The 21,798-nt window shown below is 53.0% G+C and overlaps 1 long non-coding RNA gene across 1 annotated transcript in view; it reads right to left on the reverse strand.

Moving 5' to 3' along the window:
• The window catches only part of LOC138567269 (uncharacterized), a 35,032-nt gene that overhangs the window by 4,822 nt on the left and 8,412 nt on the right, over window positions 1-21,798 (reverse strand). Inside the window, exon 2 of the long non-coding RNA XR_011302149.1 lies at window positions 13,014-13,071. This is a non-coding gene — a long non-coding RNA (uncharacterized lncRNA). The remainder of the gene's footprint in view (window positions 1-13,013; window positions 13,072-21,798) is intronic.

Raw genomic sequence — 21,798 nt, forward strand, 5'->3', positions numbered from 1 at the left:
GATCATCCTGAACCAGCACTGTTTGAGTTGACCGATGACTTGTAGTAGCAACAGCAACGGAGGGAACGCATACAGGAACAGGCCTTCCCAAAGGGAAGGTGAATGCCTTCCCCATGCTCCCCGGCTGGGGGAAGCTGATGGTGAACCTCCGGCACTCGGTGTTCATCGCCGTCGATAACAGATTGATGTGAGGACTGCCCCACCTGAGGAAGAAGTTGTCCACTTCACCCTGCAGAAGCTCCCACTCGTGGCAAGAGCGCAGCTCCCTGCTGAGGGAGTCGTCAATGTTTTTGACTCCCACCAGGTGAAAAGGAAGGAACAAGTTACTTACCTGTAACTGTTGTTCTCCAGCATGGGTCTGGCATGGATTCACATGCTCATGAATATTCCCTGTCGTCAGGCTGGGAATCCTCGGTAAAGAAAAAACCAGTATCAGTTTCGTTTCTGATCTGTCTTTCGTAGTAATAACCAATCACTAATCTTTGTGCCATACTGACCACAGCCAATGACTGCCCTCTCCCTAAGCCCCGCCTCTGGCAGCCATCCTCAGATTTGGTAGCACGTAAAGTGGCAGCATGACCAAGTGAAGAGCCGCAGAGGGGAAGGCGGGAGGGTTCGCATGTGAATCCATGCCAGACCCATGCTGGAGAACAACAGTTACAGGTAAGTAACTTGTTCCTTCTCCAGCATGGGGTCTGGCATGGATTCACATGCCCATGAATAAAGAATACATAGCAGTACACATGCACAACCACGGGAGGTGGCACAAAAGGCTCAACATTAAGCAATACAACAACTCAACATTAAGCATCTCTTACCTCCTCACAAGGCTCACCTCAGGCGAACAGGTTGCGCAGCACTGCTTGGCCGACCCTGGACTCCTCCCTGGAATCCCGATAGACGCAGTAGAAACTTGTGAAGGTGTGCGTCGACCTCCACGTAGCAGCCCTGCAGATGTCCAGCAGGGGCACACCAGACAGGAACGCCGTGGTAGCAGCGATCGCTCTGGTCGAATGGGCTCTCGGACGGCCTGGCAGCGGTCCGTTTGCCAACCGGTGGCAGTGCCTGATGCAGCCGGAGAGCCATCTGGAAATGGAAGACTTCGAGAGAGCCTTCCCCTGGTTCACAGTCCCAAAATTCAAAAACAGCTGTGACGTCTTCCGAAAACTCTTCGTGCGGTCCAAGTAGAACTTCAGCGCTCTAGCCACATCTAGCGAGTGCAAAGTCCTCTCAGCCGGCGACGAAGGCGACGGGAAGAACACTGGCAACACCAAGGGCTCGTTGAGGTGGAAGTCCGACGGCACCTTGGGCATGAAGGAGGGGTGCGTCCGCAGCACCACCCTCGTGTCGTGAAAAGTTAAGTATGGAGGCTTGCAGGATAGGGCCTGGATCTCTCCCACTCGTCTTGCAGAGGTGATGGCCACGAGAAAAGCAGTTTTCCACGACAGGAACTTCAGCGGTGCCGAATGCATAGGTTCAAATGGGGCACCCATGAGCCTAGCCAGCACTACATTAAGCTCCTAAGCCGGGGCAGGCGCCTTCACCGGCGGGAACGATCTGAAAAGTCCTTTCATAAATTCCTTTACAAGACGTCCCGTCGTCCTGGTATATCTTGAGATGGCAGCCAGGTGTATTTTGATGGAGGCGTGGGCCAATCCCGCCTTGACCAACGACAGCAGGTACGGCAGCACTTGAGGGGCCGTAATCCGTAGAGGGTTGATCTTCTGTGCCCGGCACCAGACAGAGAACCTCTTCCACTTATGTCCGTAACACTTGAGAGTTGAGGACGCCCTGGCTTTTGCGAGAACCTCTCTGCAGTCAGCCGGGATATCGTACCCCCCAAACTCTAGTGCCGCAGGAGCCAGGCCTGCAAGTTCAGAGACGCCGGGTCGTGGTGTAGGATGGCGCCTCCTTCTCTGGAGAGAAGATCCGGGTCCGCCGGTAGCTTGATGGACGGGGACGTTGACAAGTCCAGAAGGTCCGGGAACCAGATCTGCCTAGGCCACGCCGGTGCGACGAGGATCTTCCTGCACCGGGACCTCTTGAGCTGGTTGATTAGTCGAAGCAGCAACGGAAACGGAGGGAACGCGTACAGGTATAATCCGTCCCAGGGGAACGAGAACGCATCGCCCATGCTTCTCGGCTGGGGGAACCTGCTGGCGAACCTCTGACACTTTGAGTTCGTCGCTGTTGCGAACAGGTCGATCTGGGGTTTGCCCCATCGTCGGAAGAGTCGGTCCACCTGATCCTGGCGCAGTTCCCACTCGTGACACGTGCGCAGCTCCCTGCTGAGCGAGTCGGCAATGGTGTTTCTTTCTCCCGCCAGGTGGAAGGGAACCAGGAACATCCCCTGGGCGACCGCCCAGTGCCACAGATCCTGTGCTTACTTGGAAAGGGCTGGGGATCTGGTGCCTCCCTGCTTCCGTATGTAAAACATTGTCGTGGTGTTGTCCGTGAAGATCCTCACCACCTTGCCTTTGAGGGACGGGAGGAACGATCTGAGAGCCCAGAACACAGCTCGAAACTCCAGGATGTTGATGTGCAGAGACTTCTCCTCCGGATGTCAGAGGCCTCTTGCGTGGAGATCTCCTGTGTGGGCGCCCCAGCCTTCCAGTGAGGCGTCCGTAGTCACCGTCACCTGGTACGACGGCATCTGGAAGTCCTTGCCCGCCGTGAGGTGAGCACGAGAGCCCCACCATTGAATCGCCTGCCGGAACGCTTCGTTGAGAGGGTTCCCGTCTTCGAAGGTGCCCGTCGCCTGCATCCAACGGGCGTCGAGGAATTCTTGAAGCGGGTGCATCCGTAGTCTGCAAAGGCGCACGAGATAGATGCAAGAGGACATCATCCCCAGGAGAGACTTGATGGACCTCACCCTGGCCACGTCCGTGGCTAACAGGCGTTGCACCTTGCCCAGAATGGTCTTCGTCCGTTCCTCCGACGGTGCCGCCAGGCGCCTCACTGTATCGAGCTTCGCTCCCAGAAACAGGGCCACCTGCGACGGAATCAGGTGAGACTTCGGGTAATTTATGGCGAATCCCAGTTCTGCGAGTAGCCGGACGGTGCTCGCAGTGTGTCCGACGGCGAGTTCCTTTGTCTTTGCGCGGATGAGCCAGTCGTCCAGGTAGGGGTAGACGTGAATCCCCTGCAGACGCAGCCGTGCAGCCACCGGCGCCAGGCACTTGGTAAAGACCCTGGGCGCCGACTTCAATCCGAACGGCAGAGCTTTGAATTGGTAGTGGCGTCCCTGGACGACGAACCTGAGAAACTTCCGGTGACTTTTTAGGATGGGAATGTGGAAGTACGCATCCTCCAGGTCCAGCGACGATAGGAAGTCGCCTTCCTCCAGCTGTCCCAACACGTGTTGTAGAGTGACCATCCTGAACTTTTGTGACCTGATGTATTTGTTCAAACGACGAAGGTCCATGATGGGGCGCCAGCTGCCTGTCTTCTTTCTGACGAGGAAGTACCTTGAGTACACTCCGGAGCCCCGGAGTCTCTTGGGGACGAGCTCGATGGCGCCTTTTCTGAGCATCGCTCGTACTTCCAACAGGAGTTGTTGAACATGATTCTCCTTCCTGGCCACAGGTGGAAAATGGGGACACTCTATCGAATTCCTGAGGGAGTGTCCTCTTGCCAGGGTATCCAACACCCAACGGTCGGTGGAGATGGTCTCCCACACGCCGACGAACTTCGTCAGCCGGCCTCCCACCGGGGTGTTTCGGTGGGGGCCCGACACCACGGCCGGTTCAATCTTGCTTGGAGGTGGTGGCCTTACCGCCCTGGCCTCCCTGCTGATGGCGGCGGGACCCTCCCTGCTTGCCGCGACCCCTGTATGCTTCTTGAGACGAGGAGCGTGCCGCTTGGCGGTAGGACGATGAGCCGCCGCTGGATCCCTTGGAAGCCCCTTGTCTGCCTCCGGCGCTCCAAAAGGGCCATCGCTGCTGGAGGGTTCCTAGAGCTCGGGCCGTGTCAGTCTTTATGGCCTGGAGCGATTCGTCCACAGCCTTGCCGAACAAGTTGTTGCCGTCGAACGGCATGTCCAAAACTCTCGTCTGGACGTCTTGACGGAAATCAGTTGCTCGGAGCCAACCTCATCGTCGCAGGCAAACCCCGTTACCTAGCTGGCGAAAACCGGTATCGGCGATGTCTGTCGCCACCGTTATGGCGTGGTCAGACGCCACCTTGCCTTCTTGAAGTATTTCCAGGGCCTCGGCCCTCTTGTCGTCCGGCAGGAAGTCCAAAATGGGGGCCAGCTTAAACCATAGTTCTCTGTCGTAACGGGCGACGATAGCAAGGGCGTTGGCCACCTTGATTGTCGTTGCCGCCGACGAGATAATCCGTCGTCCCATGGCGTCTAATTTCTTTCCCTCGCCGTCCGGTGGGGAATTTGCTGTCGAGGCTCCTGAGCCTGCGTCCTTCTTAGCCGCCGCCGAGACAACAGAGTCTGGCGTTGGCTGGGCCCTGAGACACAGGGGTGCCGTGTCGGGGACCCGATACTTTTTCTCGTATCGGTCCCGTTTGGCCGGTGCTGTGGAGGGGTTCTTCAGCACTGACAGGCCTTCCTCCCAGAGGTCGTCGATCAGGGGCACCGCGATGACTGATTTTCTCTTGGCCTCCCTGCGCTGGTAAAGGAAACCTTCCTTTTTGCGTTCTTCTGGGCAGAGTTGGAACAACTCCGACGCCCTGGATATCATGGCATGGAACGAGCCAATTTCGTTGGGCGGGGAGGCCCGTGGGGCGGGAGACGGAAGGTCCGTTCCGTCGTCTGCACCGTCGTCGTCAGAGCCCGTCGTCGTGCCTACCACATCGTCGTCACCCGGTTTGGGAGAGGATGAGGAGGGGACCGTAGGTCTTGCGGGAGCGACGGGAGGAGAGGGATGGATCTGTCGTCGCTTGTTCGGAGGGCTTTCCGACGGGCCAGGTTGGGGTTCCTCCGGCCTGGGCCGTGGTAATCTCGTTCTGATCTCAGAGCATAGGGACTGGATCGCCAACAAGATGGCCGCCGAGCTATCCTGAGGCTCGGGTTCCGGCTGCACTGGACGGGAGGGCTGTTCATCCTCGTCATCCTCATCCTCCTCGATTACGTCCAGGGGATCCTCCTCACGGGATCGAACCTTCTCGAAGCGAGCTTCGAGGTTTTTCACGACCTCAGTCAGTTCCTCCTCCGAGGCTGATTCCGAGCTCGAGATGTCCACCGTGCCCCCCCCTTTTTTGTCACGGGGGTCTTGACAACGGGTTGAAAAGAGGATTCCCTCCTTGGCGGCAGGGAAACTCTAGTTCCGGAGGTGGCCTCCGTCGGCGGGGTCTCTGCCGGCACGGCCAGAGTCGCCGCAATCGCCTCGATAGAGGCCTTAGCTTGGTGGGTAGGGGCCTTGACCGCCCTAGGCGCGACTGGGGCCTTCTCCTTGGGGGGAGGGTCAACGCCTCGAACCCCCTCATCCGAGCTCGGACGGGGCTTCTCCCGAAGCTTACCCGGAGCCCCAGACTTTCTCTTCCCCGAACCAGAGCGCTGACTCGTGGTTGACGGTACCGGGGAGGAAGCGCCCTGCTTGGCGACCAAAGAGCCCGACCTTTCAGCGCTCCCGGAGCCCGCGGACTCCCGGCGCTTGGCCTGGTGTTGGGCCCCCGTCGCCGGGGTGCCCGCACAGGACTTAGAAGCCCGCTCTGACCCTTTCTTCTTCTCTCCAGACTTCTCCAACCAGCTGGCAAGGCGGGATCGACGGTCTTTCATGGTCCGCTCCGACATGTTCTTACAGAACTCACAGTCCTTCTCTACATGTGTCTTATCCCCGTGGAGGCAGTAGAGGCACCTCGAATGTTCGTCTTCTTTAAAGACATTTTGCAACCCGCATCCAGGGCAGTTCCGAAACAGCTTGGATCCGGGCGACGAACCCTTGTCCTGGGCCATGTCCAAGTAGGCCACAAGTCTTCTGGAATGTTCCAAGAAGTAGATTCGATGAAGTCTTCACCCTTGAGGGGCGTAGAAGTTCCGAAACGGATCCCGTTAACGGAAGAATGAAATGGTGGAGCTTGAGGCTCGAACCGGAAAAAATGAGACAAGTCTCTTGAAAAAGCGCGAAAAAGTAGCAAAAAAGCTCGAGAGCTATGCACGAGGACTCCCAACACAAGAACGTGCGGTAAAAATTTGAGGTAGGCTGCCAGAGGCGGGGCTTAGGGAGAGGGCAGTCATTGGCTGTGGTCAGTATGACACAGAGATCAGTGATTGGTTATTACTACGAAAGACAGATCAGAAACGAAACTGATACTGGTTTTTTCTTTACCAAGGATTCCCAGCCTGACGACGGGGAGTATTCATGAGCATGTGAATCCATGCCAGACCCCATGCTGGAGAAGTAACTTGTTCCTTCTCCAGCATGGGGTCTGCCATGGATTCACATGTTCATGAATACAAGAATACATAGCAGTACACACATGCACAACCACGGGTGGTGGCAAGGCTCAACATTAAGCATTTCAACAACTCAACATTAAGCATCTCTTACCTCTTCACCAGGCTCACCTTCAAGCGAACAGGTTGCGCAATCCCGGTCGACGCAGTAGAATCTCGTGAAGGTGTGCCTCGACCTCCACGTAGCAGCCCTGCAGATGTACAGCAGGGGCACACCAGACGGGAAAGCCGTGGTAGCAGCGATCGCTCTGGTTGAATGGGCTCTCGGACGGCCGCGCAACGGTCGGTTTGCCAACTGGTGACAGTGCATGATGCAGCCGGAGAGCCATTTGGAAATGGAAGCCTTCGAGAGGGCCTTCCCTTGGTTCACAGGGCCAAAGTTCACAAACAGCTGTGACGTCTTCCAAAGACTCTTCGTGCGGTCCTTTCGAACTTCAGCGCTCTAGACACATCCAGCGAGTGCAAAGTCCTCTCAGCCGGCGACGAAGGCGACGGGAAGAAAACAGGTAACACCAAGGGCTCGTTGAGATGGAAGTCTGACGGCACCTTGGGCATGAAGGAGGGGTGCGTCCTCAGCACTACCCTAGTTTCGTGGAATGTCAGATATAAAGGTTTACAGGAGAGGGCCTGGATCTCTCCCACTCGTCGTACGGAGGTGATGGCCACAAGAAACGCTGTCTTCCACGATAGGAACTTCAATGGTGCCGAATGCAAAGGCTCGAATGGCAGACCCATGAGCCTGGTCAGCACCACGTTGAGCTTCCACACCGGGGTCAGAGCCTTCACCGGCGGGAACGAGCGGAACAGTCCTTTCATGAACTCCTTCACCAGGCGATGAGACCACAGCGACGACAACCCCAGAGTTCTGGTGTAGCGGGAGATCGCCGCTAGATGGATTTTGATGGAGGCATGAGCCAGCCCTGCCTTGGCCAGCGACAGCAAGTACGGCAGCACTTGAGGGGCCATAATCCGCAGAGGGTTGATCTTCTGTGCACGGCACCAGACAGAGAACCTCTTCCATTTATGTCCATAGCACGTAAGAGTCGAGGACGCCCTGGCCTTTGCAAGCACCTCCTTGCAGTCCGCCGGGATATCGTACCCTCAGAACTCTAGTGCTGCAGGACCCAGGCCTGCAGGTTCAGCGATCCTGGGTCGTGATGTCGAATGGCGCATCCTTCCCTGGCGAGAAGATCCGCATCCGTCGGCAGTTTGACTGGGGGGGGGACGCTGACATGTCCAGAAGGTCCAGGAACCAAATCTGCCTCGGCCACGCCGGTGCGACGAGGGTCATCCTGCACCAGGACCGTCTGAGTTGACTGATGAATCGCAGCAGCAACGGCAATGGTGGGAACGCATACAGGAACAGGCCGTCCCAGGGGAATGAGAAGGCATCGCCCATGCTCCCCGGCGGGGGAAACCTGCTGGCGAACATCTGGCACTTGGTGTTCGTCGCCTTCGCAAATAGATCGATCTGGGGACCATCGTCGGAATAGGAGATCCACTTGATCCTGCCGAAGCTCCCACTCGTGGCACGAGCGCCGCTCCCTGCTGAGTGAGTCGGCGATGGTGTTCTTTATTCCTGCCAGATGGAAGGGTACCAGGAACATCCCTTGGGCAACGGTCCAGTGCCACATATCCTGCGCTTCCTTGGATAGGGTCGGGGATCTGGTGCCCCCCTGCTTCCTGATGTAGAACATCGTGGTGGTGTTGTCGGTGAAGACCCTTACCACTTTGCCCTTGAGGGACGGAAGGAACGACCTGAGGGCCCAGAACACGACTCGGAGCTCCAGGATGTTGATGTATAGTGACCTCTCCTCCGGGAGCCAAAGGCATCTCTGGTGTGCGCTCCCCATCTTTATAGGGAGGCGTCCTTCGTCACAGTTTCCTGATGTGCCGGGGTCTAGAAGTTCATGCCCGCTGCTAGATGCGCGCGGTTGCCCCACCACCGGATCGCTTGGCGGAAAGTCTCATTGAGGGAGATCCTGTCTTCGAAAGCTGCCCGCCGCTTGCATCCAACGGGCGTCGAGGAACTCCTGCAGTGGCCGCATCCGCAACTTGCACAGACGCACGAGGTAGATGCACAACGACATCATGCCGAGCAGGGACTTGATGGACCTCACCCTGGCCACTTCCATGGTCAACAGTCGTTGTACCTTGCCCATGATGGCTTTCGTCCTCTCCTCTGACGGTGAAGCCAACCGTGCCACTGTGTCGAGTCTGGCTCCCAGGAACAGGGCGTCTTGCGACGGTACCAAGTGGGACTTTGCAAAGTTGATCGAGAATCCCAGTTCTGTGAGCAAGCGGACGGTCTTCGCTGTGTGATCGAGTTCTCTTGACTTTGCTCGGATGAGCCAATCGTCCAGATAGGGGTATACGTGGATCCCCTGCAGCCGCGCCGCCACCAGTGACAGGCACTTAGTGAAGACCCTTGTCGCCGACTTCAACCCGAAGGGCAGGGCCTTGAACTGGTAGTGCCGCACTTGTAAGAACTTTCGATGTCCTTTTCGTATGGGGATGTGGAAGTAAGCATCCTCCAAGTCCAGCGATGACAGGAAGTCGCCTTCCTCCAATTGTCCCAGCACGTGCTGAAGGGTGACCATCCAGAACATCTAGGACTTGATGTATTTGTTGAGGCGGCGCAGGTCTAGGATGGGCCGCCAGCCGCCGGTCTTCTTTCGGACAAGGAAGTACCGCGAGTATACTCCGGAGCCCCGGAGCCTCTTTGGGAAGAGTTCTATTGGGTCCTTTCTCAGCATTACTCGTACCTCCAGAAGCAGCTGTGGCACATGGTTTTCCTTCCTGGCCACAGGTGGGAAATGGGGACACTTTCTTTGGAACTCCAGGGAGTGCCTGTTGGCCAGCACCCAACGGTCGGTGGAGATGGACTCCCACACGCTGATGAATTTCGCCTGCCGGCCTCCCACTGGGGTGCTCGGGTGGGGGCCCGGCGTCACGGCCGGTTCAGTCTTGTTTCGCCGAGGCCTTGCCACCTTTGCCTCCTTGGCGATGACGACGGTCCTCCTGTCTTGTTGCGGCATCTGTAGGCTTCCTGCGACGAGGAGTGGGCTGCCTGGCGGTACGACGAGGCATTGCCGCCGAATCCTTTGGAGGCACCTCGAGACTTGCCACCGGAGGTCCGAAAGGACTGCCGTCGCTGATGGAGAGAATCCAGGGCCCGGGCCGTCTCGGAGTCCACCTTGATGGCCTGCAGCGACTCGTCCACTGCCTTGCCGAACAGGTTGTTCCCGTCGAAGGGCATGTCCAGTACCCTGGTCTGCACGTCCTGACGGAAATCAGTGGCCCTGAGCCAACCGCGCCAGTGATGGCAAACGCTGTTGCCCATCTGGCGAAAGCCGGCGATGCCCGTGGCCACCGTGATGGCGTGGTCCGATGCCACCTCACCTTCCTGCAGGATTTCAAGGGCTTCTGCCCTCTTGTCATCTGGGAGGAAGTCCAGGATGGGAGCGATCTTGAACCACAGCTCCCTGTCGTAGCGCGCCACGATAGCGAGGGCTTTGGCTGCCTTGATTGTCGTCGCTGCCGACGAGATGACCCCTCGTCTCATGGCATCCAGCTTCTTCCCCTTGGCGTCCGGCGGGGAAGTGGAAGTTGATGCCGTCGCCCCTGCCGATTTCTTCTTGGCCGCCACAGAGACCACCGAATCCGGGGACGGCTGTGCCCTGAGGCACATCGGAGCGGAGTCCGGGAACCGGTACTTCTTCTCGCACCGGTCCCTCTTCGCACGGGCCGTGGACAGGTTCTTCAGAAGGGACAGTCCTTCGTCCCAGATGTCGTCCAGTAAGGGGACCGAGAGGACGGTCTTCCTCTGGCTCACCTACAAGACACCTACATGGGTTCAACCTTCCGCTGGTGGTAAGGGCAACCCTGTCCTTATCTCTGTACACAGGGTCTGCAAAGCCATCAAGATTGCGCCTGAATTGTCTTGTGGCATCTGTTGCGACAGGAGCGAAGGCTGGGGCGCGGGTTCCTCCACTTCCTCGACGGTCTGCAGTTCCTCGTCGGCCCCACCGTTGCTCTCTACGTCTGCCTCGTCGGGATCCCTCCCGTAGGTTCTGGCCTCCTCGAACTTCTTGTCCAGGATCTTTTTGACGTCAGCCAGCTCATCCTCGTGGTGGTTTCCGTGTCAGTTAGGGCTACCGTGTCCCACCCCTCTTTCTCATCCTGGGGTTTCACGGGGTCTTCTCGATAGGCTGGAAAGATGTTTCCCTCCTTGGTGGCAGGGAAACTCTGGGCCCAGAGGTCGTCTCCACTGGGGTAGCCTCCGCAGGCTTTGCCAGGGCCGCCACAACTATCGAGGCCTTCGTCGGGTGAATGAGGGCCTTCATGACCTTGGCCGTGTCTGAGGCCTTCACCTTAGGGGGATGGTCACCGCCTCGCCCCCCCCTCTTGGCTTTCTCCATCGGGATCAACCGGGGCTTCTTCCGAAGCTTACCCGGGTTCTACGACTTCCTTTTCACCGAGCCAGAGCGTTGGCTGGTGAATGATGGCGTCTGTGACATCGTGCCTTGCCTGGCAGCCGAGGAGCCCGAACCAACGGCGCTTCCGGTGCCCGCAGACTCGCGGTGCTTAGCCTTTTGTTGGGCCCCCGTCGCCAGAGCGCCCTCAAAGGTCTTAGAAGACCGCTCAGATTTCTTCTTCTCATCTGCTGCTGGGCTCTTCCCCTTCAGCCAGTTGGTGAGTCAAATACGAAGATCCTTCATTGTCCGGACGGACATGTTCTTACAGAACGCACAGTCCTTCTCCACGTGCGATTTGTCGTCGTGAAGGCAGTAGAGGCACCAGGAGTGCTCATCTTCCTTGAAGACGTTCTGTAATCCACATCCTGGCCAGTTCCTGAACAGTTTGGATCCAGTAGGCGTCGAATCTTCCTTGTCTTGGGCCGTGTCCGAAACGGGGTAGGCCTCAAAGGTCTTCCGGAATCCTCCAAGAAGTGTAATGCGACGAAAATCCGCCCTTGAGGGGCGTAGAAAAATTCCAAAACGGGTCCCCGTTGATCGGAAGAAGAATCGGTGGAGCTTGAGGCTCGAATTGACCAAAAAAATAAGAGTATACTCTTTGAATAAAAAAAAAAAAAAACGCGATACGCAGTAAAAGCTCGAGAGCTAAGCACGAGGACTCCCAACACTTGAACGTGCGGTAAAAATCTGAAGATGGCTGCCAGAGGAGGGGCTTAGGTAGAGGGTAGTCATTGGCTGGGGGCAGTATGACCTAGAGACCAGTGATTGGTTATTAGTAGAAAGACAGTTCAGAAACAAAACTGAAACTGATTTTTTCTTTACCGAGGATTCCCAGCCTGACGACGGGGAATATTCATGAGCATGTGAATCCATGCCAGACCCCATGCTGGAGAATGAGAAACATCCCCCGGGTGACGGCACAGTGACACAATTCCTGAGCCTCTGGAGAGCGCCAGGGATCTCGTGCCCCCCTGCTTCTGGATGTAAATCATCGTGGTGGTATTGTCTGTGAAGGCCCTCACCACTTGCCCTTGAGGGACAGAAGAAATGACTTGAGGACCCAAAACACTGCCCGTAGTTCCAGGACGTTTATGTGTAGTGTCTTCTCCAGTAGCCACAGGCCTCTGGCGTGGAGACGTCCGTTGTGGTTTCCCCAGCCTTCCAGGGAAGCATCCGACGTGACCGTCTCCTGGTACGGCGGGCTCGGAAGTCTGTGCCCCTGGTGATGTTGGAGCACACGCCCCACCACCTTATCGCTCGACGGAACTCATCGAGCACGATCCTGTCCTTGAAGCTTCCGGACACCTGGATCCAACGGGAGTCCAGTAATTCCTCAAGTGGTTGCATGGGTACACATGAATTCCCTGTAGTCACGGATGGGCCGCCAGCCAAGCTAGGCACTTCGCAAAGATTCTGGTCGTCAACTTCAGTCCGAAGGGGAGAGACGAAAAACGGATTCCCGTTAATCGGATGAAGAAATGGAGCACACAGGCTCGATTGAACAAAAATAGAGTTTTCTGAGTCAAAAAGCGCAAAAAAAGCAGAAGGCTCTAAGAGTGGAACACGAGGACTCCCAACACTTGAATGTGCAGTAAAAAATGTGAAGATGGCTGAGGAGGGGCTTAGGGAGAGGGCAGCCATTGGCTGGGGGCAGTATGACCCAGAGCTCAGTGAACGGTTTATAGGAGAAAGACTGTTCATAAACGAAAGTGAAACAGTTTTTTCTTTTACCGGGGATTTCCAGCCTGATGGGGAATATTCACAAGCATCAGAATCCATGACAGATTCCATGCTGGAGAAATGCTCCTCGACAACTTCTGCTTCTCCTCCAATGATCCCATGACTGTTGATAAATCTCTGTGCTCATGAGGCTGTGCGCATCACACACACACTTCATTACCTCGACACTATGTTGAGACAACAGACTGCCCAACACCTTACCCAGTGCGTGCTTCACTTCTGTGCAGCATGCATATAACACATTAATTATGGCCATTCAGTGCACGGAGACAGTTGTGACTCATACAAGTTACATTGGTATTCACACAAATTATGCATTGATGAATAAACAGGGCTACTTAGCTCTGGCTTGTAGATCTAGGCGGGATTGTCAGTTCTGTGCTTACATGACGTTCCAAGTTCCATTTCAGTAGATGGTGAAGGCACGTTCTAAAGAAACAAAGGCTGAAATCAATATGTCAGAGTGTTAGTGCTCTGTTCATTTAGTACTGCATTCTTTTGCTATGTGTAAGCGTCTCCTAGGAAACATTTGTTGCGTAACTCACATAAGTAGATTTTACATTAAGCACATTAGATTTCTATTTTTGCTTAACAGTCTTTACACTGCTGGTTGTTCCAACACTAGCACGCAGTTTTTTTTTTTAAATCACTTTTTATTGTTTTTTTATTTAGACATTACCTAACACAACCTTGACTCCAATGAGTCAAACTACAATAACTCACTGGCCGTCCAGATGGCATCCGACGGGCTCTCTCTATCGAGAAGAACTTGGAGACGAGTTAGGTTCAAACATATCAGTGATCCATTGTTCCAAGAACAATTCCATGTATGGTCCCTCCGTATTTTCTGGCAAGCCTAGAATTCACTGCAGTATTGAGGGTTCCCTTACTGGGTCCGCAACCCTCTTCCGATCGAGCCGCTTCACCCATGCAATGCTGTGGACATCCAGCGTCGGGCATCCTCAGGATATGGCAGAAGGCAGATGTAGGGTGGATGCAGCGAACTCCAGGAGAAGATTACAGGTCGGGTCTGCTTGTGGAGCCGTCTGTGCTTCAGCACGCCGCGAGCCACAATGCTTGTTCAGGCCTCTTGGATTCCCGCCAGCTAGGGCTGCTCCTTTCGCTGGTAGGTGTGAGCACTTGTGGACGCAGCGTGGTTGGGGTGGCCAGTCCCGCGCACGTCTCACACCGTCTGACGCCCACCAGGCAGGCCCCCACCTTTGTATCCGCAGTCCCCGGACAGGCACTCTGGGCGGCAGCACTGGTGGTCCACGGTTTGGATTCCAGGGTGCTGTTGCAGGGGCAGCGTCACCCCCACCAGGTGATCGATCTTCTGTGTTCCTTCGCCCGCACTGGACTGGCTGGGCGCTCCATGCAGGTCTGCGGGTAAGGTATTTCTTTTGGATCGTTGTCCCTTCACGTGGAGCGTTGCGTGCTTCACCTAGTGCTTCTGCATCTGCCGGGCCGCCTCGATCGGCAGATAAGTTCTCTGTGTTCTATGGGTCTCGGGTGCCTCCCTTTATGCGCTCGATGACCTGTTATAGTGCAACTGAGTTTCCAGGCGGCTCCTCCTTGATACACTTGGTTCTCGAGGGTCGCGATTCAGTCTGCGGCCATCTTGGCGTTCCTACCTCGAATACACGCTGATTTCTTCCGCGGCTTGTATATTGCTGGCGGGTCTGATTTTTGATTCCGTTTTTCGCCCAAATGTTCCCCACTCATTTGTCGCTCCACAGGGATGGTTTTCCCCTCAGGGTTTACAAGAATAGCAGGCTATTTTACAGGATGTTTGTCGGCGGTTGAGAGAGCTCGGAGACTCACGTCTTCATCACTCTGCTGCTAGCCACGCCCTTCCAACACTAGCACGCAGTTTAGTCTTCACACCAGGTAGACAGAGTAATGACAAGCTAGCCCAAAGACGCTGCAATCCCTTTAGTGAGCCTAATGAGTTGCTTGTTCCCCTGGGCATAGAGTAAGAGCCCCGGAGTGTGTGAGGGCCAGGAGGTGAGAACCTGACCTCAGCCAGAAGAAACAGAACACAAACAAAGCAACAGCATGAACAGTGACATTCAATCAGTGGAAGAACTAATTGTATATCACTAACAATGCCAATTATCCTAAAAGGGGATTTTAACATAGCATGGGACCCCTCTAAAGACAGAACCAAAATAGCACAGGGGGCACAAGGGAAACCCTGGCCTTGGTAGACGCGAGGAGGGCGTTTGAAGGGATACCAGGAGGGGTACACCTTCTACTGGCATGCTCACCACAAGCACTCGAGGATAGATTACGTGTGGCTCTCCAGAAGTCTGCTGGGCCACACTACAGGGATCTCGGTCGAGACTATCATGCACTCAGATCACGCACCCATAACCCCAAACCTGAAAAGAAACCGACGACCTGCTGCCAAATCGGTCGAACAACTGTATCAAGCAAATTATCCGCCCCTCCTAGAAAGGATCAGAACGAAAATTATGGGGGCCCCTACCCATAACACTGCTAGGCCAAATAAATGTTATAAAAATGGTCATCCTACCCCAACTGTTATACTACTTCTCAGCCCTCCCTATCCAGGTACCGCCCGCCCTATTCAGGTCTCTTCAAAAAAATGACAAGTAGATTCCTATGGAACAATAGAGTACCGAGAGTGGCTGCTAGAGTCATGGAAATGCCTACTTGTAAAGGCAGGTTGGGGGAAACGGACCTTAAAGTCTACTATCTGGCAGCCCAGATGAGAGTTATCCGGGATCGGCAGAATGAAGATAGGGGAAAGAGATGGAGGCCAATGGACCGATCAGTAGCAGGGGAAAACCTGGAAGAGATACTATGGAAACCCAAACCAGATAAACCACCCCGAATGTACTGTAGCAAGATTCTGGCTCTAGTGGGCGACGCGTAGGATGAAGCAATGAAGAGGGGACACATCACCCCTCACCCATCACCGTTCACACTGTTATTGGACAATCCACAATTCACCCCGGGACACAAAACCGCTGCATTCACCAAATGGCAGCAGGGGGGGATGCCAAAAGATCAGAGATATGTTTGCGCGGAACCAGGTCAAACAATTCGACCAATATACGGCAGACTTCGAACTGGGGGAGAGGGAGAGATTTCGCTATGCACAACTAAGGCACTGGTTATTCCAAACCACCATGAAACAAGCAGGGACATGCTAGCTAACGCCCTTTGAAAAATACCTGAATATAGATCCCGGCGACAGGTGGGTGGTCACCTCCATATACGTGCACCTAAAAGTGGTTGAAGATCCCCCTCCGAGGCCATATATGAAAACATTGAAATTACCCATGGGACACTCAATAGAAAAGAGCGAATGGTCGAAACTATGGGTGAGTGTAGAGAATGTAAAGTATCTCGCGGCGGTCGCGCGTGCTCTCGTGCTTGTTTGGAATGAGAGTCGCGTGACCGCAGCGAGGAACGGCAGTTGGAAAGGAAATGAAAGGCGGCTTGAAGTGAGAGGGGCGACTGGCGAGCTCCGTGTTAATAAACACTTACTTGTTGATTCAGTGTGGCCTCCCTTCTTCAAGTGGCGACGAGGGGGCACACGGAGCTTGCCGAGGAGCCTAGCGACGTTTCCTTTGAAGCGGAACGCGCCGTTTATAAGCCGGAGACAGGAGGAAGCCTGTGGAGAGGTGGGGGCCTGAAGAGCAGCTGTCTCAGCAGTGCCTCGGAGCGTGGCGCTGCAGGGGGACGTTCTCCCCACTCTCACTCGAACGGCCACACAAGGAAAGGCTGTTTGTCCTGGTGGGTGCCGCCCACTCCCCCTCTCATTGGACACTAAGGTGAGGAGCAGGGAGAGGGGGGGCTGGGGGCACAGCCAGGGAGGAGGTACAGTGAAGGAACATTCAGAGTCAATGGAAGACACCATAAGAGGGGTGTGTTCAGGACATTAAAGCTACAGCAGAGGTGAAACCCCAGTGGCTTGCAGTGTGCACAGGAAGACTGCCTCCCGGAGGACAGTAAAGTATCTGCATCAGGGAGGAGGTATAGCTGAGAGGAACTCAGAGACAACAAGAGCCATATTAAGAAAGAAGTGTGTATAGTACAGTGAAGCGGGGCAAATGTGCGCCCCTAGTGGATAATGTTGTCATTGCAGTATTGGCAAGAAGAATGCCTCCCAAAGGACAGTAAAGTAACGGCATAGTCTTAACACAATACGGTGTGCCAAAGTAAAACTGTAATACTGTGAACCTGTGCTCTTCATATATAAGAGTCGCCTAAGAGGGCAAGCACATGAGACTGGCAAATAGTAGGAGATAAGGATAACAAAATAAAAAAGTATTGGAGATAAAAGCAAAGTAACACAAGGGGTGATAATTGGAAAATAAGCCACTAATTACAAGAAAATGGCTGCGGCAAGTATGTCACCTCCGCCACCGTTCCTGTCAGAACCTGGTGCTCCACCTATAAGGTGGGATAGGTGGAAGAAGCTGTTTGACACGTACCTGATTGCCATTGGAGGGGATAAGTTTGCAGCAGCAAGAAAAGAGGCAATACTGCTGCACAATCTGGGAACTGAAGGCAGAAGTGTTTATGATGGATTACCGGATCCTCCACAAGAAGGCCAGGGAGAGATGGACCAGTATTCCATAGCAGAAAAGAAGTTGGAAGTTCATTTTGAGGCCAAGAAAAATATAACATTTGAGAGACACAAATTCTTCCAAAGAATACAAGATCCGCAAGAGCCGGTGGAGAACTTCATTGCAGCGTTGAGGTCTCTTAGTCATACGTGTGAATTTGGGCTGCTCACTGACTCTCTTATAAGGGACCAATTAGTTCGTTGCACAAATAACATAAAGATACAAGAGAGGTTACTATCAAAGGATGCATCACTGGAGTTGGCCATAGACATGGCAAGGAGTATGGAACAGACCCATAAATATATGACCACTATGAAGGGAGACAAGTCGGAAGGAGAAGTGGCTGCTGTGAAGAGATTTCGCAAGACTGGCCTCAACAAAGAAATCAAGTGCTACAAGTGCGGTAGTAACCGTCATATTTCCACAAGCATGTTTTGCCCAGCCAGAAATATCTCGTGTTTAAAGTGCAAAAAGAAAGGGCATTTCGCGAGAGTGTGTCGGGAATCAGGGACGGTGCAGAGCATTGAAGCAGGTGGAAGAATGTCGGAACAAAGTGAAGATTTAGAAATGGGAAGGAGCAACCAAACAAAGCATGTATTGGAAGTAACAGAAGTATCAAGCAAGGGAGGTGCACCTACCGATGTATTCATGGTCGATGGAAGGGTGGTGACAATGAAGGTGGACAGTTGCTCACCATGGACATTAATGTTCAAGGCGACATTCCTGAGTTGCATGCAAGGAGACGTGACAAAATTGAAGAAGCATAATATAGAGCCATATGCATATGGAAATGTTAGAATTGGAATTATAGGGATGTTCCAGGCTTCCATCAAGTATAAAGGGAGGAGCTGTGAAGCAGAGATATACGTTACCCAAGAAGGTTCTTCACTTCTGGGATGGGAAGAACAGTGGAAATTGGGAATTAGGATACAGGCGAATGCGGAGAGACCAGTTGATGTGGCTGAACTGAAGGATAAATGGGAAAAAGAGTATCCCATGGTGTTTCAGGAGGAACTGGGATTGTTGAAGGGTTTTAAACATGAAATTCAATTAAAGGCAAGGGCCAGTCCGAAGGTGCACAGGGTGAGGCCAGTACCTCACGGATTGAATGAGAAACTCAAAGAGGAAGTGGAATCGTTACTCCAAAGAGGAATAATAGAGAAGAGTGAAAGCTCGGAATGGCTATCGACGGTAGTAGTAGCAGCTAAGGCCAATGGAGACATTAGGTTATGTGTGGATCTGAGAGATCTGAACAGAAACATATTAGTGGATAGACATCCCCTACCAATAATAGGTGATCAGCTATCAGTACTGAACAATGCCAAGGTGTTTTCGGTTATTGATCTCTCACAAGCTTACCATCAGATTCCGTTGAAGGAGGATTATCAACACCTGACAGCATTTATCACGGTGTTTGGTTCATTTAGATACTGTAGGATGCCATTTGGGCTTGCGTCCGCGGCAGCCGTGTTCCAAAGGGTCATGGAGACGGTGTTGAGTGGAGTAAAAAACATTATTGTGTTCCAGGACGATGTGTTGATATATGCTAGTTCTACTGAAGAACATGATGAAGTGTTGAGACAAGTGTTAAGCAGATTGAGTGAGGCAGGGTTGACGGTGAAGAGGAGCAAGTGTAAGATTGCGGTACATAGGGTGGAATATCTGGGACATGAGATAGATGAGCAAGGGGTGAGGCCAAAAAAGAACTTGGTGGAAGCAGTAAGATGTGCACCTGTACCCAAAGATAAAGAGCAGGTGAAATCATTCCTCGGTTTGGCCGAATATTATCATAGGTTTGTAAAGGATTTTGCCAAGGGATCAGTGCCCCTCAGAATGTTGCTCAAAAAAGGAGTGAGGTTTGAATGGTCTACGGAATGTGATGTGGCTTTTGAGTGCATTAAGCAAGCAGTGGGTGAGGCGCCATCCATAGGTAGGTTTGAACCTAAGGACAAAACGGTTTTGGTAGTGGATGCGAGCATGTTGGGACTGGGCGCGACGTTAGTGCAGTACAACAAGGACAATACTGAGAGAGTGATAGCATTTGCGTCTAGGACACTGAGAGGGGCAGAGAGCAAATATTCTGTCATTGAAAGAGAAACGTTGGCCATGTTTTGGGCAGTAAATCATTTTAAGTTCTTCTTGTGGGGAAGAGGATTTGTGGTCAGGTCGGACCACAAACCCCTGGTTCAGATGTTTGAGAGTGGCAGGTGGGCCATGGGTTCTCCAAGAATAAGCAGGTGGGGTCTGGGGCTCCAAAACTTTAACTTTGAAGTGAGCTATTTACCAGGGAAGCGGAATGTTGTGGCAGACTGCCTTTCCAGACTGCCTCTTAGTGGTGAACCTATGGAGGACAGAGTGACAGAGGAGGAGTTAGTGGTAGCAGAGGTAAAAAGTGCGGTCAGTAAGGAGGATTGGGCGAAGGAAGAGAACTCTGATAATGACCTCAAGTTAGTCAAAAGTTGGACGGTGACGGGGTGGCCAGAAAGGAAAAATTTGGATGGTAAGTTCAATACTTGGTGGGAAGTAAAAAATGAGTTAAAGCTATGTGAGGATAGGTTAAGGAGGGGGAGGTGCATTGTTCCTCCTCATTCCCTTAGGTCGGTACTAATTGAGCTGGCTCATCAGGGGCATCCTGGAGAAGCGGCTATGAAAAGGAAATTGAGGCAGAATTATTGGTGGCCGGGAATTGACAGGTGTGCGGAAAGGTGTGTCAAGGATTGTATAATTTGCCAAACGAGTGACAAATGCAGAGTGGTGAGAGAGGCTCCGATTATTCCAAATGTGGTACCGGACCAGCCGTGGAGTAAGTTAGCAGTGGACATAATGGGTCCGGTGGCAGGTCTGGGAGATGGTTTAAAGTTTGTGTTTGTTGTTGTGGATTTTCATTCCAAATGGTTTGAGTAGGAGGCTGTAAGGGAGGTCACGGCAAGGGAGCTGATTGGATTCCTAGAAAAAGTATTTCTTAAGGAGGGGGTCCCGGTGGAAATTGTGTCAGATAATGGGGTACAATTTGTGTCTGGGGCAATGAAGAAGTTTCTTGCAGGATACAGTATAAAACACACAAGGACTGCTCTGTATAATCCTAAAGCAAATGGACTTGTTGAAAGAGTTAACAGGTACATAAAGGGGGGCCTGCAGATGGCCATGAAATCGAGGCAACCATGGAGGGAAGTATTAAGGATGCTGACATGGAATTATGTCACTACGCCTCATTCGGTGACGGGAGTATCCCCATTTGTTTCGATGAAGGGAAGGGAGCCTGGGACAAGGCTTTGTCCAGGATGGCTAGGAATGGCCAAAGTGGTTAATGTTGACCGTAATCAGATTATGAAACTTATTGCATTGAGTCAGGAAAGAAATAAGGAACTGTTTGATGACAGGATGAGGATGAAGGAACGTGATTGGAAGGTTGGAGAAAAAGTGTATGTCAAAAATCCTAGACTAGTGAACAAGTGTGTGGAAAGTAGATTTCTGGGTCCTAAGAAGATATGTGCAGTAAAAGGTAATGTGGTAGTTCTGGAAGGTGGTGAAGTTTGGTCGAAAGGAAGATTGGCGAAGGCGGGTGATGAGGAAAGGAGTGAAGGTGAGGAACAGTTGAGGAAGGTGGAGGAGGATAATACTAGATTTAATGAGAAGGTGAGAGGAGGGGTGTCGGATGAGAACATGGAAAAGACAGGTGGGAAGGTCAGAGAAGATGACATTCAAAGGTCAAAAGTCAAAGAGGATTCTTCACATAGAGCCAGGTCTAAGCCGGTGTGGATGAGGGATTACGAGACTTGACATTATAGTGCTCAAGTCCTGTTGAAGGTATCCATAATGTAAATGGACACGGAGGGTCCTAGATCATGTGCAAGCTGTACAATTCTGTCGACTTTATTTATTTATTTATTATATTCTGGTTCAGACAAATTTTCTGATTTATTTTAATTATAGTTGTTAAGTTTTACATTACAGTTATAAGCATTATATAAAGTATATTTGCCCTGTTTGAGGGGGAAGATGTGTAGAGAATGTAAAGTATCTCGCGGCGGTCGCGCGTGCTCTCGTGCTTGTTTGGAATGAGAGTCGCGTGACCGCAGCGAGGAACGGCAGTTGGAAAGGAAATGAAAGGCGGCTTGAAGTGAGAGGGGCGACTGGCGAGCTCTGTGTTAATGAACACTTGTTTATTCAGTGTGGCCTCCCTTCTTCAGTGAGCATTCCCAAGCTCACGAGATCCCTCCAAATTCGGGAAATCTGGGTAAAACTGCTTTTCCATTGGCACCCAACGCCCTAAAGACTCCACAAAATTGACCTGGGGGAATCGAAATTCTGTTGGAGGGAATGTGGAAGGGAGGGAACGTGGAGCCACATAGGTGGGACTGCCCCAAAATAGAGAGATATTGTGAGAGCATACAAGAGGGTTCTGCACAGACTGGTCAAGGTTATTGGAGTTCCTACAGGAAGGATCGAGGGGTGCTTGGTGTCCAAGGAACATGCGCCTCTTGGGTATAGCAGGATAGCCTCTGATCAAGCTACTACAGGGGAAGTGCCCCGAGGACTGAACAGAAGCACGCAGTGCAGCACTGACTCA

Source organism: Ambystoma mexicanum, chromosome 2p, assembly GCF_040938575.1.
Source record: "Ambystoma mexicanum isolate Mex_15411 chromosome 2p, UKY_AmexF1_1, whole genome shotgun sequence".
In the NCBI taxonomy this organism is placed as follows: Eukaryota; Metazoa; Chordata; class Amphibia; order Caudata; family Ambystomatidae; genus Ambystoma; species Ambystoma mexicanum.